Genomic DNA, 15,158 nt, shown 5'->3' on the forward strand with positions numbered 1-15,158 from the left:
AGCCAATTGTGGTCTAACCCTGTTCTTCCACCATGCTTAACCATGCTTCCCTGCTCATGTGTGTACATATGTATAGGTTCTGTATGTAAGCCACTAGACATGTGGTTGCATAGTTGAATGGCCCATGGGAGAGCTGAGGTATAGCACAGTGATGGAAGCATTATCATAAATACTGTTGAAACTGAGCCATTAGAGACTCTGCCAGAGACCCTAAATCTTCCCACTGTTTGTTTGTGTGCAGCGGCAGATGACCTGTAATGCATAAGCTTTTCCTCTGCTTCTTGTCGAGGTCTGGTGTTTCAGTGGGAGCTTGTTCTGCTATTCTTGTGAGAATCTTTTTTTGAGTTTGAGGCCTTAAAGTTTCCATGTATTAGCCAGTGGAATGGTATTTCCACATATTTATCTTACCTGTTAGGGGGCAACTTATTGCAGATATTGATTGTCGTTTACTGTAGCGAATATGTGAATGTGTGTTATGCCCACCTGCCGTACAGCTAACGTTAGCGGTCCGAGCTGACTGCCCAGACTGGGTGCTTCCAACCAGACTGCCAAACACAGCCTCAGAGACTGCTGGAGGCCAGTTTGACGACAGGAAATACAGTGATGAGGTGGTTTTCTGGGTTTAATACGACCACTGACTGCATGGCTAACCAAGCTAACTACGGACAATCGCAGCTACACTACATAAATCACCTCGGTAATGAAATGTTATTCCCTGTCAGCAGACTGGTCTCTGTTAGTCTTGGAGGCTCTGTTTGGTCCTGGTCCCGCTGTTTTCACTGGCAGGCTGCTAGATGGCAACAGTTAGCGGCTACTTTAGCAACAAGTAAAGCTATTTGTCTAGAGTTACAGCAGAGCAGCCGGTGGACAGCAGAGAGAAAACCAGAAAACATTCTCTCCATAAAATATTATCCAGTTTCAAGTTATGTAGTTGTGTTTTTTTACAGTAATCCGTGACGCCCAGCCTTGGGAAAAACTCTGCTCCAGTGGCGTCCTTCTCTTTATACATCCATGGCGGCGTCATAAAAATTCATAAAGAGTGTCATTGGACTCAAAATTAGTACTGTAAGATAAGTCGTCAACATTTTTGATTTTTTTGACTGTTGTTATTTTCCAGGTAATGACTAACTCTAAAATACTGCTGATAATACCTACAAAATGACCTTTTGCCATCAGTGGGCCAGATACAAGCATATAGTTGTTGTATAGCGCAAGACTAATGTGATGAAACACCTAAACTTTTTTTTTTTTTTTTTTTTTTTTTAGAAAAGTGAAGACATTTGTTTGATCTCTTTGATAGTTGAAGTTGCTTTCAGGCGAGGGTTGAATGATGGTTAGTGTGAGACTTAGATTCATGTTAAGATCAGTGAGGATAAGGAAAAAAGGACCTGGAAATTCCTCGTAAGGGTAGAAATCCATGTGTACGTGAGTTTCTATTTGTGTGTTGTTTTTGGTGTCTGCATTTGTGTGTGAAGGCTTTATTATTAATTATTAAATGATACACACATTTAATACATAATCAAGTATTTTTTATTGACACACTTTGAGACAGATAACTCTTTATAGAAACGTGTTTCCTGTCTTTTAATGTGTGGTCTTGCAGTTTCCCTCGCCCTGTGTGATGATGCGGTTATTTAGAATTAACACTGCGTTCGAATTGCTTGAGTTATTGTCCTTTCAAGGAATGTTCATGAGGCGGAAAAAGTCTTTATCCCTCATTTGATTTAAGTACTTCCAGCTCCAACAGAAACCAAACAGCCAAAAGCTCATAAGAAATGCTGAGTCATTTCTGGTCAGGGAAAAGCTGAGTCGGCAGAATGCTGTGCTGCTGCAGCGCTGTGCACATGAAGGTTGTCCGACCTATCCTACCTTTTCTTTCATCTTATAGCCTCATTTTCTCTGTCGCGCTGCCCAGATGTGTTTTTTTCGTGTAACAAATAAATACAGGCTGTCCGGTCCTTAACTTTTATTTATCCTGTCTATTTATCAAAATCTTCTTTTACTGATCTGAAATCAGAAACATAATGTGTAGAGTAGTGACTCTGACAAAGTTTGCTTGTGGTCTGTTATATGGTTTGTGGGGAAATAAGGCTCATGTTACTGTGCCCATGTCGCTGATTGGCTCAGTGCATAAAGATGAAGAAACAAAAAAAAATGTAGCTTGTGCTTTGGGTTGATGTGAAATATGATGAAGTGAGTCTGTGTCTTTTTAATGAGTTATACGCTGCTTAACTCACAGGCCGGTCCATCTTTAAAAATGCATGCAGTGCAGAAAGCTGTTCAAACTTCTAGAACTTTGTTTTTAGAACACTTTCCCTGAATTAGTTGTAGCACCAGTAGTGCCATAAAACCGCCAGAGTTACCCCCCTTATCTCGCTGCTGATGTTTTCAAATTTAAAACACATTCAGTCCAAAACATAAACAACACGCTGGGAGGAATACTTCGGCTTTTTGCTGCCGGGCACTGCAACAAAGTCCGGGAGAGCATCTTTATGTTCGACTGAATAACAGACAAATTACTGATGCTTTTTATTTTCCATGAAATACTGAAGACGTCTTATTGTTATCTCGCAGCATGTTGCATGATAGCTACAATGAATCAGTGGGAAAATTCGACATATTCTGTATGTTTATAATGCAATATAAAGGAATGTACAGCGCTAGAGCCAGTATACGGTTAGCTTAGCTTAGCACAAAGTCTGGAAGCAACAGTTAACAGCTAGCCTGGCTCTGTCTAAAAGTGACAAATGTGGCTTGCAGTGCTCACTAACTAGCACTTCATATCTTGGTGGATTTTTTTAAACTTTTGAACAGAACAAGGCTAGCTGCGTCTACAAAGCTTTAATGCAAAGCTAAGCTAATCGTCTGCTACCTTGAGCTTCATATTTACTGTGCACAGACACCAGAGTGATATTGTTCTTGTCATCTTAAGTGGGAAGAAAGTGAATAAGCACATCTCCCAAAAGGTCAAACCAGTGCCATAAGAAAAATACAACAGTTTTAGAAGTTAAAGAGTTATTAAAATTAAAATTAAAATTTCGAATGGCTTTTAACATCTAACAGTTACTGCCATGTTTGCGTCTTTAGGTAATTTTCGCTAATGGACAGTTGCAAAATGGAGGAGGATTTGATAGCAGCAATTCAAAGCTGCTCACTTATACAGCTGAGTCTGAAAGCCGGCGAGGAAAAGACTCCAAACTAATGCTTAGACGTGGGTCGCATCTGCTGGTTTAGCTAATGGCAAACACTGAAAGGCTTTCATCGATTATTTGGTGGTTATTTCAAAATATTGCTATTTAATTGGAACCTGCTGGCTCTGTAAGTGGAAGTGAAGTAATAGTATAAGAGCGGCAGAAGTGCACTGCATAGACAGCCTCCGATTGGTCAGCTGGCGTGGCGAGGGGTTAAAGTTTGGTGTTTATGTGATGAACGTAAGTCAGTGGAGTGTCATAATGGAAAAACAAACACTGTAAAAAGATGTCTGGAGTGAAGTAAATAGGGTTACGGGGTGTCAGCTTTGATAGGTGTCAAAGAGTCAACTGTGAGGCATATCCTCTCACAGCTGCTATTGATTGGCCTCAAGGAGAGAGGGAGAGGGGGAAGAGAGAGGGAAAGACAAGAGAGGAGAGCGCAAAGAGAGATGAAAGAGGCGAAGGCGAATGTGTCGTAGGTGAAGAGGGGAGGTGAAAGAAGGAGGCAACACGTAAGGAAACATAAGGGGCCGAAAAAAAGTCAAACTGAGAAAGGATCTGAAGAGGAGGGCGAAGGAGGAGAGATGAAAGGACACAGGGAGAGAGAACGAGTGGATTTGGCAGGGGGGGATAGTTGAGGAGGAGGTGAAATGGAGTTCACCGGGGAAGGAAAGGAATGTTTCATATTTTTGTAATTATCTGTATGTCTCTCAATCTCAGCCCTCGCCTCCCGCCCTCTTCCATTCCACTTTCTTCCGATTTTTGCCTCTTTTTCTGTTTTTACCCCCTTCGTGGTCCCTTAGTCTCTCTTAGACACTCCGCACACACACGTTCACACACCTTTGAACGTGTCCTAATCTCCAGGACATGTTGGAGCATTAGATGAGCTCACAAAGTGAATGTCAGCCAAAATATAGACAACCTCGGCCATCAAACAAGGGGTATTATTAACGGTTTGCTCTTTCTCCACATCCTCTCTGTCAGACGCTCATACGCACTCACGCACAAATTCACAAATCATCTCGGTTGTTGTACTTTCTGCCAATTTTCTCACTGTCTGTCATTTCCTTAGAACTACAACTCTCAAAACAAAACACTGTTGCCTCTCTTTTGTCTGTCTGTTTGAATAGTTTTATTCGTCATGTTTGTGTTTGTGCTTGTTTTTTATGTTGTTTGCTCTGTTTTATCTAGAGGGAAACGGGGGAAGAAGAGCTGAATTTTTGTGTGGAAATTGGAGTGTGTGTGTGTATGCTCAGTGAGAGAGACAGGCAGAGGCGGACAGACAAGAACACTCAGGAAAAAAGACAAGCTGTGAGTGAAAAAGAGACGTGTGCGGGGGGAGGGAGAGGTATAAACGACAGTGGTAGTTGAGGGGAAATTAAAAAGGCAGGGGAGAGCTATCAGAGAGCCTTTTAATTAGCTATCCTGTTTATCACCGTCGGCAAACCCAGCCGAGGTACTGTCTGTTGTCGTGTCAGGAGAAAGTCAGAAAAGCACTTTTCTCTGAGGCGGCAGCCATGAAGGAGAGACGAGATGAAAAAGGACGATATGAGAGAGAGAGAGAGAGAGAGGAAAGTTAAGAGAGATTCAAAGTAGAGCTTGTTTATTATATAATTCACATTCACAGTGGATATGGGACTGTATATGGGCACGATATTGAGAAATGTAGTGACTGTGAGTGAAAACGGAGCGTGAGGCATGTTTTGTAGTCGTGTGTGTCCCAGCATGCATTGCACAGAGAGCCAGAGAGACATATCAATATGATAGCTATTGAATATTTAAGCAACAACAATGAGAGCCTGTGCTGTGAAATGGTAGAATCAAACATTAACACAAAACTGCAAATTTTGTCTTTTTATTTAATGTAAGTGTTCAGAATCTACCACAAACAAACAATCAAAAATATTGTAAAAGGAACGTTCATTTTAGCAGACGAATAAACATTGTTCTTCGCTGCATTTTGCTCAATAATAAACCTAATTATCCTCATTTTCTCCTTACAGTTGGCCTTAAGGTTGTTATAACTTGTTAAAATCGTCACGCAGTGTCACCCAGTACATGTGTACTGTGTATTGGTGATATGTTAAAATTTTCAAACCTGCATTGCCACACCATTTCAGCTGGGAGATGGGTGCAACTTTATTACATTTATTCATTTAGTCTAACAAATAAACAAAGTAAACTCACAAAATGTGAAGAAAGGAAATATTCTTACATCATCAACAAAATACAGCTCACCAAAACCGTCTTGGTTAGTCTTTCCACTGTTCCATCTCCATGTCTGGTTTGGTCCAAATAAGCCCTTAATTGAGATGTGAAAATTTTCTGGCTCTATACACTCTTCTCCCTGCTGCCTCTCACTGCTGTTGATGGCCTCTTTGTGCAACTGGTTTAACTCAGCGAATGCAAGTCTGTCACTGAGCAGCAGCTCTCACTTGCACTTCAGAGGCAGACTTTTAAATTAGCAAAATAAAATGATAAAAACATGCCCAAAAAACACCCGGAGATAGGCGGTAAGTTAGCCCAAACCTACTGTGTATCATTTTGTTGCAGCTATTCATTGAAACTTTATGAGGTTTCTGCTGAGTGAAAGACCATGGTTTTTATGACTGCAGCAAAAAATCCATGTGTTTGCATCATTTTAGACACATTTCCCCAAAACTGAATCTTGCAAATTTTATTAAATTGGAAAACTGGGACCTCCACTAGAATTTGAAAAAAGTTCTGGGGGTTTGAACAAAGTCTGGCTGCACAACATGTATTTGTTCTGACCTGTTGTTCTGATTACAATGCAAATATAGGGCCAAATGTTGCACAACCCAAATTTACAGTACAAAATGTTGTGCAATGCACTCTGCTCGGGTTGAAAGTAGAAACAGTGGTTGTTGAATATAGAATATAGAACCTGAGTATAGAACCCTAGGAACATAGAAATGACTCTGCACACCAACACCAAGCATTTCAGATACATGTTCAAGTAGGCTCCATGCTCATAGTTTCATCCTGCATTTTTTTTTTGCATAATAAAACAGTGTGGGCAACCTTTCTGCCACGTGTCTCCTTCGACCTCTGCTTGCAACCTGAAAAACAAACAAACAGTTGCTGCACCGCATTCAAAGCTTTAGCTAAAACCGTGTGCTCGTGATCTCATCTTTATAGATCCTGCCTGTCCTGTCGGCCGAGGGCCCGGTTTGAGCTTAGAGTTGATTTCAGTGCCTTCACCTTCATCTTGTGGCACCTTCGTGGCATTCAGACTCCCAACTACAGAATCACTGAACTAGGAGGTAAGTAACAGGGAGGAGAAACACAACTTCAACATCTTTTCAAGATGTGTGTACTTGATGGTCCAACACCACTGGCAAAACACTTACATCACATCGTCCTTGGAGAGAGAGAAAGTAAAGTTGGTTGAAGCTTGACTTCTTCTGGACAGCTTTGTGTGCAAATGCACCCTCAGTTGTGATTATGCAGAGCTCTGGAGGCTGAGCTGCCTTAACCGGTGCATACCATCCTTCTGGTAAACACTGCACACGGCAACAAGCAGCACATGAAAGCACAATTGAGCATGATGGGCTGTTAGATCCCATGCATGCCTGTTATTGTATTGGATGAGAGTGTGTGTATGCGCAGTGTATGCCTGCCTATCCATGTGTTTTTATGGGCATTCATGCATGTAGTGAAAGTACATGTGGGATGTTGGGACTCCATAATATACCCTGTGGTGCCCAAGCATCCATTCTCACTGTCCTCCAGTAAAGCTAGCTAGATCTAATTGAATCTAATTGGGACAATTAAAGTGAAATTGGACCACAAGAATTTATTGAACCAGTTATCTGTAGTAATTAGGCAGTAATTGGCCTATTGTTATCTTTACAAGTCTCCTGGAAGGGGTGACAAAGACCCAGCACGCAGACCTATAAGTGAGATTGGCACATAGAGCATAAAAAGACAGTCTTCCCGTCGGTGCGTTTCCTCCGCTCTACATACACGTATCATCTACATGTGCCAACAGTATACAGACATGTACATGTTTATGTTTTCTTTCAGAGACTGTGTGTGTCTTTCAATGCACTTTACTTCATCCTAGTGTACCTATCGATGTCCAGTGTGCGTAAAGTTGTGTATGGGCAGCAAAATCAATGAGAGCCCGCTTGCACAAAGAGGATCTCTTCCAGTATTTTTTCTCACTCACACTGTTTCATCGTCTTTCAGTTGTTTGTCATTACTCACCTTTCATCCCTGATCTCATGCAGCACATTTAGATATCCTTATTACTCTCACTGATTCAAAAATAATGCTTAAGATAATATAGTAGAGTATAGAATAAGAATGGAAATGAGGAAAGGAGAAAACTGAGGGTGAGTGGAAACAAGACTGGAGAGGTTAGATAAAGAGCAGGAGACAATAAGCAAAACCTGAATTGCGTTTGGGGTTAAAGCATCTGAAGGTGCCATTGATGTCATGGATTATTTGAAATCTAGTCTAGTTCTGTGTACAGTGTAAAGTACATAATTTGGTGTGTGCTTTTAACAAGAGCCTCACATACCATACCAGAGCATATATGTAAAATGTGGTCGGCCTCTGATTGGGTCTGACCCTGACATTTTTTTGAACCCTAACCATTTAACCAATCATCCACCTGTAACCCTAGCCAAGCGACGAACGCTAGCCAATCACAATGAGTGGGGAGATCTTTGGGTTACGATCTTACGTTTTTCAGACATTTGTCGTTGGAACAATGGGCAGTCCCTCATTGTTTAGCTGCACTGAAAAAAAAATCATTCTTGTGGCCTTCAAGTCCATTACAGGATAGAACAAAGTTAATATAAGATATATTAAATGTCATGATCAAGACTAACACTATTTATCGGGATAGTCCAATGTTTATGCTGAACTGAATGAAAGTACACATTCAACAAGGATCAACGAATCATTTGCCGCAACTTGATAGCAACCTTAAAGATGCTCTGCCCTGTATTTTTATGTTAACATTAGTTTAGATTGCTGTTAAATGTTAAAGATGTCGCTAACAGTGACAATCATCCCCCAGCTTTAGGTTCCTTTAACTTGTTGTGTGACAGCCCACTTATTCATCTGTTGTGATGCTCTCTCACTGCTCTCATCAGTTTCCAGCTGTTGTATGCTACCAGCCCTGCAGACAACGTTAGCAGCAAGCTGGTGAACATATATATATATATATTATGCTCAGGAGTTAGTGGAGACCAAACACAGAGCTAAAAGAAGCGTGAATATTGGAGTGAGATTCATTGCGGTGGACTGAAACACGACTCCAAATGATGACTAATGTTGTTCCACGTCTGCTGTGTGTGCAAATAGGAAACCACTTGCAAACCATTTGGAGCATCACAGCACTTCATTTAATTGACGAACGGTTTGCCCGAACTTCAGTTTGGGTGCCTAGCGCCAACTACTTCAGATTTGAAGATTAACCTCAACCCTTTGATCCCCTCAAACTGATGATTCGCCCTCACCTCAATCATTTCAGCCTTAACTCGTCACCCCATTTTGTAGTATCAGGTTAGCTACAGCTGCCTTTATTCCTCTCTGTTTCAAGGGATCCCAGATGAAAGGGAAAATCTTAAGTGACAGACATCAGCCCATGATTTGCCTGTGGCTCCAGACTGCCTTACCAGTGGATTCAGAGTGTGTGTCATTGAGGAAAATAATCCGGCTTTACATCACATTACCTCCCAAAGACACTGATTATCTGTAAATTCCCTTTCACAGTATAATACAACCTCAGCAGATATAAATGGGGCAGTCTTGAGAGTAAGTCCAGTATTAGCCCTGGACCTCCTCAAAGTGTGATCTTAACAAGCACTTGTTTGCACTGTCTGTTCTATGTGTTTTGGTGCATATTGAGTAGTTTGTGAATATGTGAATACATGCAAGTTGTCACTAAGACATCACTTAATGTTTTTTATGTTAATTACAGCTGATTAAAATAATGTAGATGAAGAATATGTATATATAACTCGAAGGCTCGGAGAGAGGACACGTTGGGAAAATAAAGTCGCCACATTAGTATGCTTTCTTAAACTACAAATTCAAATCAAATGCAAAATATTCCATTAAAATACCTAATGAGCTGAAAACAATAGTGAATGTCTTTCTGGGGAAATGACTTACCTCCATTGCAATCCCAGAATAGTGCAGCGCAGCGCACAGGGAGGAGTGCTCCTTCAAACAACAGAAGACAAAGTGATGACAGCAATGTTCCTTTATGGTGGTGCAGTACCTGTGAGGATGAAACCAAAGAGCACACACATCCATGAGACTGTCGCTATTAAAGAAACTTATAAAGGGACAATCCTCGCTAAAATGAAAGTGGAAATAAATGGTGATTACACTTGTTTCGTGTTGCTTTTTTATGGAGAGGGTGAATGATTATAATAACTACAAACAATAACTCTTTCACTGTACATAAGGGCTTGTGAGTATTTATTAAGGTAACTTGAGAGAATCCAAATCGACCCTTTTCCTGTGAACTCTGTCATCCCAGCGGTTGTATCTTAAAAACCTGGCAACACATGTAGAGGCAGGGGGTCTTTTCCAAACTCACTGTACCTGCATGAGGCCACCTCTGTAGCACACGGTCACAGCTGGATGACAGATTCACAGCGACGCCTGAAGCAAGTGTATTGAAGACTGCAGAAACTCCCCGCCAACTTCACCGTTTCTCCTTTTTCCACTCGGTCCTCCCTCCCTATGTCACCATTTTGTCTTTCTCATTATGGCCAAAGGTACGACCCCTGCCACCCTCTGCCCTCACCCCTCTGCCTTTTATATTTGTCAGCGGGTGCTCATCCCTTCAGTCTTTTTGCTCTGCTTCTCTCACGTCTTCCCGGCGTCGACCATGTCAAGACAAAAACACTTCCAACCCTTGTTTCTGTCTTCCTTTTGTCTCCTGATCGGCTCACACTGTTCTTCCCCGAGGATTCTGTGTAAGGAGCTGCCTGAGGTAGCATCCTCATCAGGGTGCCCCTTACCTCCTTCTTTCCCTCCCTCCCTTCCTCCTCTCCCTCCTCCCTCCATTTTCCTTACTATTCCATCTTATCCCCGTGGGATTCCCGGGCCTTAATTATTCATTGTAATTTGTAGATTAATTCTGCATGGCTACCTCCCTCATCTCACACACACACACACACACACACACACACACACACACACCAACAGTCATTCCTTCGCCTCTCTGTCTCTTTATTTCTCTACTTCGCCCTACCTCAGGCACCCCTCTGCTACTTACCTCCTCCTCCTCATCATCTTGCCTTTCTTGTCTCTATATCTTTTATCCTTTCTTTCTCTCCCCCCTTCCTCCATCTCTACTTCTTTCCTCCCTCCATCTTTCTCCTCCCCTTCTGCCACTTACTTCATCTCTTTTGTTCTCTTTGCATCTTTTTCTCAGTCCCTTTCCTCTTCTCTCCACCCTCCCCTCTGGGTCTATACTAGCTTCTGGTTTTCTCTGCCTTACTCTACCCATACATACTTTCCTCCTCCCTCCCTCGTTCTCTCCCCTCTCCCTCTCAGTGACAGGTTCCATTATCATGTTTCTCACGGCTCGCCTGCTCTCCTCCTGATGGATGACCTCACGCGAATATTAATTTACTGTAGCATTAACAATATCACATCTTATTCTACACTTACCTCTCCTCCCCCCGCTTCCCTCTCATTCTCCCTCCCTCTTTACCTGCTCTATCCTCCAAACACCCTTCAGCTAGTTCTCTCATTTTCTTTTGTCACTTCGCTCCCTCTCTCTTGCACTCTTCTCATGTCTTCATCTCTCTCTGCACTTTTGGCTAAAGTTAGCTCTCCTCATTCAAAGTACATTTTTTTCACATTATTGCACATGCATTCAAAAAGACAATGAAATATCTCTACCAATGGAGCAATTCTATTAAGTCATTGCAGCTTATCATCTTTCCATTTCGAATGCCAATGCAATCTTCACACAAACACAAACCTATACTGTATGTACACTGCAGGAACACAATAGTAAATTGAGTGGCATTTAGTGAGGTCCCGTGAAATCACTCGTTCCAAAGCCAAATGTCGAGGCAATCTACATAATTCATGTTGCGCATCATGACTCGTGATGCATAATGGAAAAGTTGAGTGAAAGGTGCTTGCACGTTATATAGATTGGCGGCGTGAGCGGAAAATCTGTTGACATGAGAGGGGATGGAGGGGGGAGATGAGGAAAGATGTGGAAAAGATGAGCACAGATGAATGCGAGGAGAACGGGCCTCGCTGGCACTCGTTGCTCAAACGCTCTTTATCTTACGCTGTTTCTCACGCTATCTCCTCCCTTTTCCACCACCTCCCCCCTCTTTCTTACTCTACTTCTCCCCTTCACATTACACCCATTTCTCACTCTCTTCCTCGCACTGTGTTCTCCGAAACCCACTTTTTATCCTATCACCTCTCTCCCTGTCTTGAGAGGCTCATGTTCACAGTATTTATCATCCCCTGTCTGAGTTCATTTGATCAAGAGGACTCATCTCAGGACTTGGCTGCTGCTGCTGCTGCTCTGAATCAAGCCAGACCTCTAAACCAACAGGAGCTGATAAATACAGTCTATTTTTTTCTGATTAGATGTGTTCTCTGTTCAAAGTTGGGTGGAGCTGAGCTGGGAATTTGCTGAGGTCACCAAACTCCTTATAAGAATAATGTAGGTGTAAATTGTCCCACCCATACAGGTGCAATAAAATGAGCAGGAGAGAGCCCAGGAGATGTCAGTCAAGCATAGTGTGTGCACGCCTACACAGCTCTTAGAGCAGCTGTAGTTCATATGCTGTAATAGACATCAAATGCACAGTATAAGATGGATACTTTTGCAGTGTGTGTACACAGTCTATATGCTTCTGTGCTGCAAGCCTACTTGTAACGGAAGATTTCGATTAATTTTGCATAGTTGCAAGCATAAATACAGTTTGGCAACAGATTTTGGGAACCAGTGTTCTTATCCCGGTTGGACGTATGTAAGCTTCAATGCAAGTCCATTCATAGTTAAAACACCAGTACATAGTGCAATAAAGCATGTAGTCAAGCACTGGCAAGAATTGTGAGTGTACAGATGTGCTTCTGCATGAAATCTTAGTTAGATATTCTGTTGTTTCTTTAAGAAAAAAAAATGTATATGTATATTCAGTGTCTTTCAGGCTTCATCACAGCAAACTGTACATGACATCAAAAGACTATCAACAACCATCTATTCTGTTTACATCTAAAAATAGAACATGGATAACATTTCCTGTTTCCATATCAGTCTATCCTGCATAAATTGACAGAACCTATGAGGTCTGACAGTCTGCGGTCTGAGCAATATTGCACACAGTGTTGTTTAAATCCCTGCTGCTCGGCAGATTAATTCCTGCTCTAAAATAATTTACATTAGGTATTTAGATAAAACAATGAGTCCCACAAAGTAAAATACCAAAACAAATGTAGCACACACGCATCAAACAAAAAGCTGGAAGATGTCGGCCACTTTTAGGGAAATGAGGAATATTTTCCTCTTATTCACTTTTTTCTTTACCTCTTATTTACTATATGTGTCAATGTGTGTGACAGTTTTAGTGATGACCTTTCAAGCCAGTGAAATAACTGCGGAAGAATACAAAGGATTCAGCAGACAAGAAAGATAACAAACATGACAGTTTGATGGGAAAGAATAGTCACAAATGGATTATTAGTGAAATAATAGGACTAAGTATTGTTTGTGTATTTGTTCGTGTGTGCACAAGAGATGCAGGAGAGATGGAAAAAGCCTGACAGATGAGAAGGCCATCGTGTGAGAATAACAAAAGCATTCTGACTAAATGCTATTGTGAAAGGTACACTGTACTGTGTGGTGTGTAGGAGCCAAGAGTAAAAGATGCATGAAAAGGAGCCGAGACACCGGGAATAGTGCAAATAGAGCATATTGCTGAAGATAGATAGAGGAGTTAATGCGCACAACAGACAAAACTGTCCATTAGGCACAGGCAAAGTTGATTGGAAAGCAAGACCTCAGTCATCATGAGTCCAAACTGACACACTGTAGGTCTAGCAGTTTGTCTAATATGAAACCTAAAAGCGAGGTCGCATCAAAAAGAAGCACAGCAGAATTCATCCATGCGTCTTTACATGGTTTGGTGATGCACGGATGTCAGCGCATCTGTGTTCCAGAGGGGAGCAAAGTTGCCAGGGTCCTATGTTCTCCAGTTCAGTATTGTGTTAACACACATTAACCCTCCTTTTGTATTTGGGTCAAACAACCTGAAAGCCAACCCTAGAGCTGGGGAACATAGAACCCCAGGGGAGCACATATTTGTGCGCCATATAAATCTGAGGAACGACTTCATAGAGGCTTTTTGCAGGGATCGTCAGTGAATTGCCGTAGCTGCCGAGCTAACACACCAACAAGCCGGGAACATGCTGGTGATAGTTAGTTACAGTCGTACTCAGAGCTGCTTCTGATTTCTCTGTACTGTTAACCGTACTTCCACTGGCATTTTGTACATAATTTCACTCAATGAAGAGCTACTGAAGAGAAGAAAGCTGTCCAAGCCATCTAGCCCACTCACTATCAGATAGCAAACTCATGAACTTGGTCACCGCTAGTGTCAAAAATATAATTTTTTCAAAACATATCGATTTTGAATATTTAAAGCAGCTTCAGTACTCATTTTCTGCGTTATTTATACGCTGGTACTAGCTGCTCTTTCTCACTCTCTCTTCTTACCGACAGCAAGTGTTTTACTCTTATATATGACGTTTTTGGATTAATATTACTGCTGAATTAATGTGTATGTTGTATTTTATAGCTGTAGATGTTTAAGGTTAAGCTAATTTGAACTAGTTTATGTACTGTTTGGTAGGTTAATCTACAGCATCATATTTTAGATTTTGTTTATCTCTTAGCAAGTTGAAAATGATCTATGTTGTGTCAATTCCTACACATGGTCTTGAAAACGGTATCTGTGGTATAATGGCATGGTATATCAATATTTTTCAAGGTGTTGTGAAGTTAGAAATCTCAGTATCATGACAATATTCTTCGCTACCAGGACAATAACTTTACAAAGTTGATTCAAGAGACATTTTTTTGGACCATCTGCTTTGTGTCTCATAACTGTCTGCAAACCATCCCTTCGCTTTGATGAATTTATATGTTTTGCGCTCTGTTCTGATGCTGTGTATTCATATTTCAGAAGAACTTGTCATGTTGTTAATTATATTATTGTAACAAACAGAGCAAAGCAACAAATACCTATACACCTATGAGAACAGGTCTAGCAACAGGTTCTGTGGAGGACATTATATCTCACTTTGATAATATGTACTTTTTGTGGCCTCCTGTACAATGCCAAGGATATTGTCTGCAGCACTAATGCAGGATAGATGCAGGATAAATGACTGAATACCTCTATTATAGCTACTGTATCACCTTTGTCCTCCATGTAAAAAAGTTTCTTCATCCTTGAGCGACTATTCTCCCGCTGAGTTAAGTGTCACTTTGCCGCAGTGTCTGTTAGTCTACCTGCCAGCCTTAATGTTCTGGAGGAAGTGCACTGTATTGTAATTTATGACCAAACTGAAGACAAAGCCCGGCACTGTTGTGAAGTCACACTGAGCCTGAGCAAAAACTGGATTTGTACAAGAAACTTAATTAAAGGTAAATAAATTTTGCTTTTCTAAAAATGTTCAAATGAATGCGCCTGTCTGTGCTTCTATTAAGCTGTTTTACTAACAGTACATTTAATTATTACTTTTGTCTTGTCAGTCCACGGAAGGCAGTTCATCATAAAAGCTAATTCTGCTCTTGTGGTGTTTAATTTTTGAGTGCACTGACTACAGCATCATGCTTAAGTGAAAGCAGGTGCAATGGGCACAGATGAGCGAGAGCAATTTCTGAGTTGCATTCAAGCCGCTGGGTTGTCAACTGAGATTCTGTGCTCCTGTTTC

The sequence above is a fragment of the Chelmon rostratus genome, chromosome 16 (genome assembly GCF_017976325.1).
Source record: "Chelmon rostratus isolate fCheRos1 chromosome 16, fCheRos1.pri, whole genome shotgun sequence".
NCBI classification, from domain to species: domain Eukaryota; kingdom Metazoa; phylum Chordata; class Actinopteri; order Chaetodontiformes; family Chaetodontidae; genus Chelmon; species Chelmon rostratus.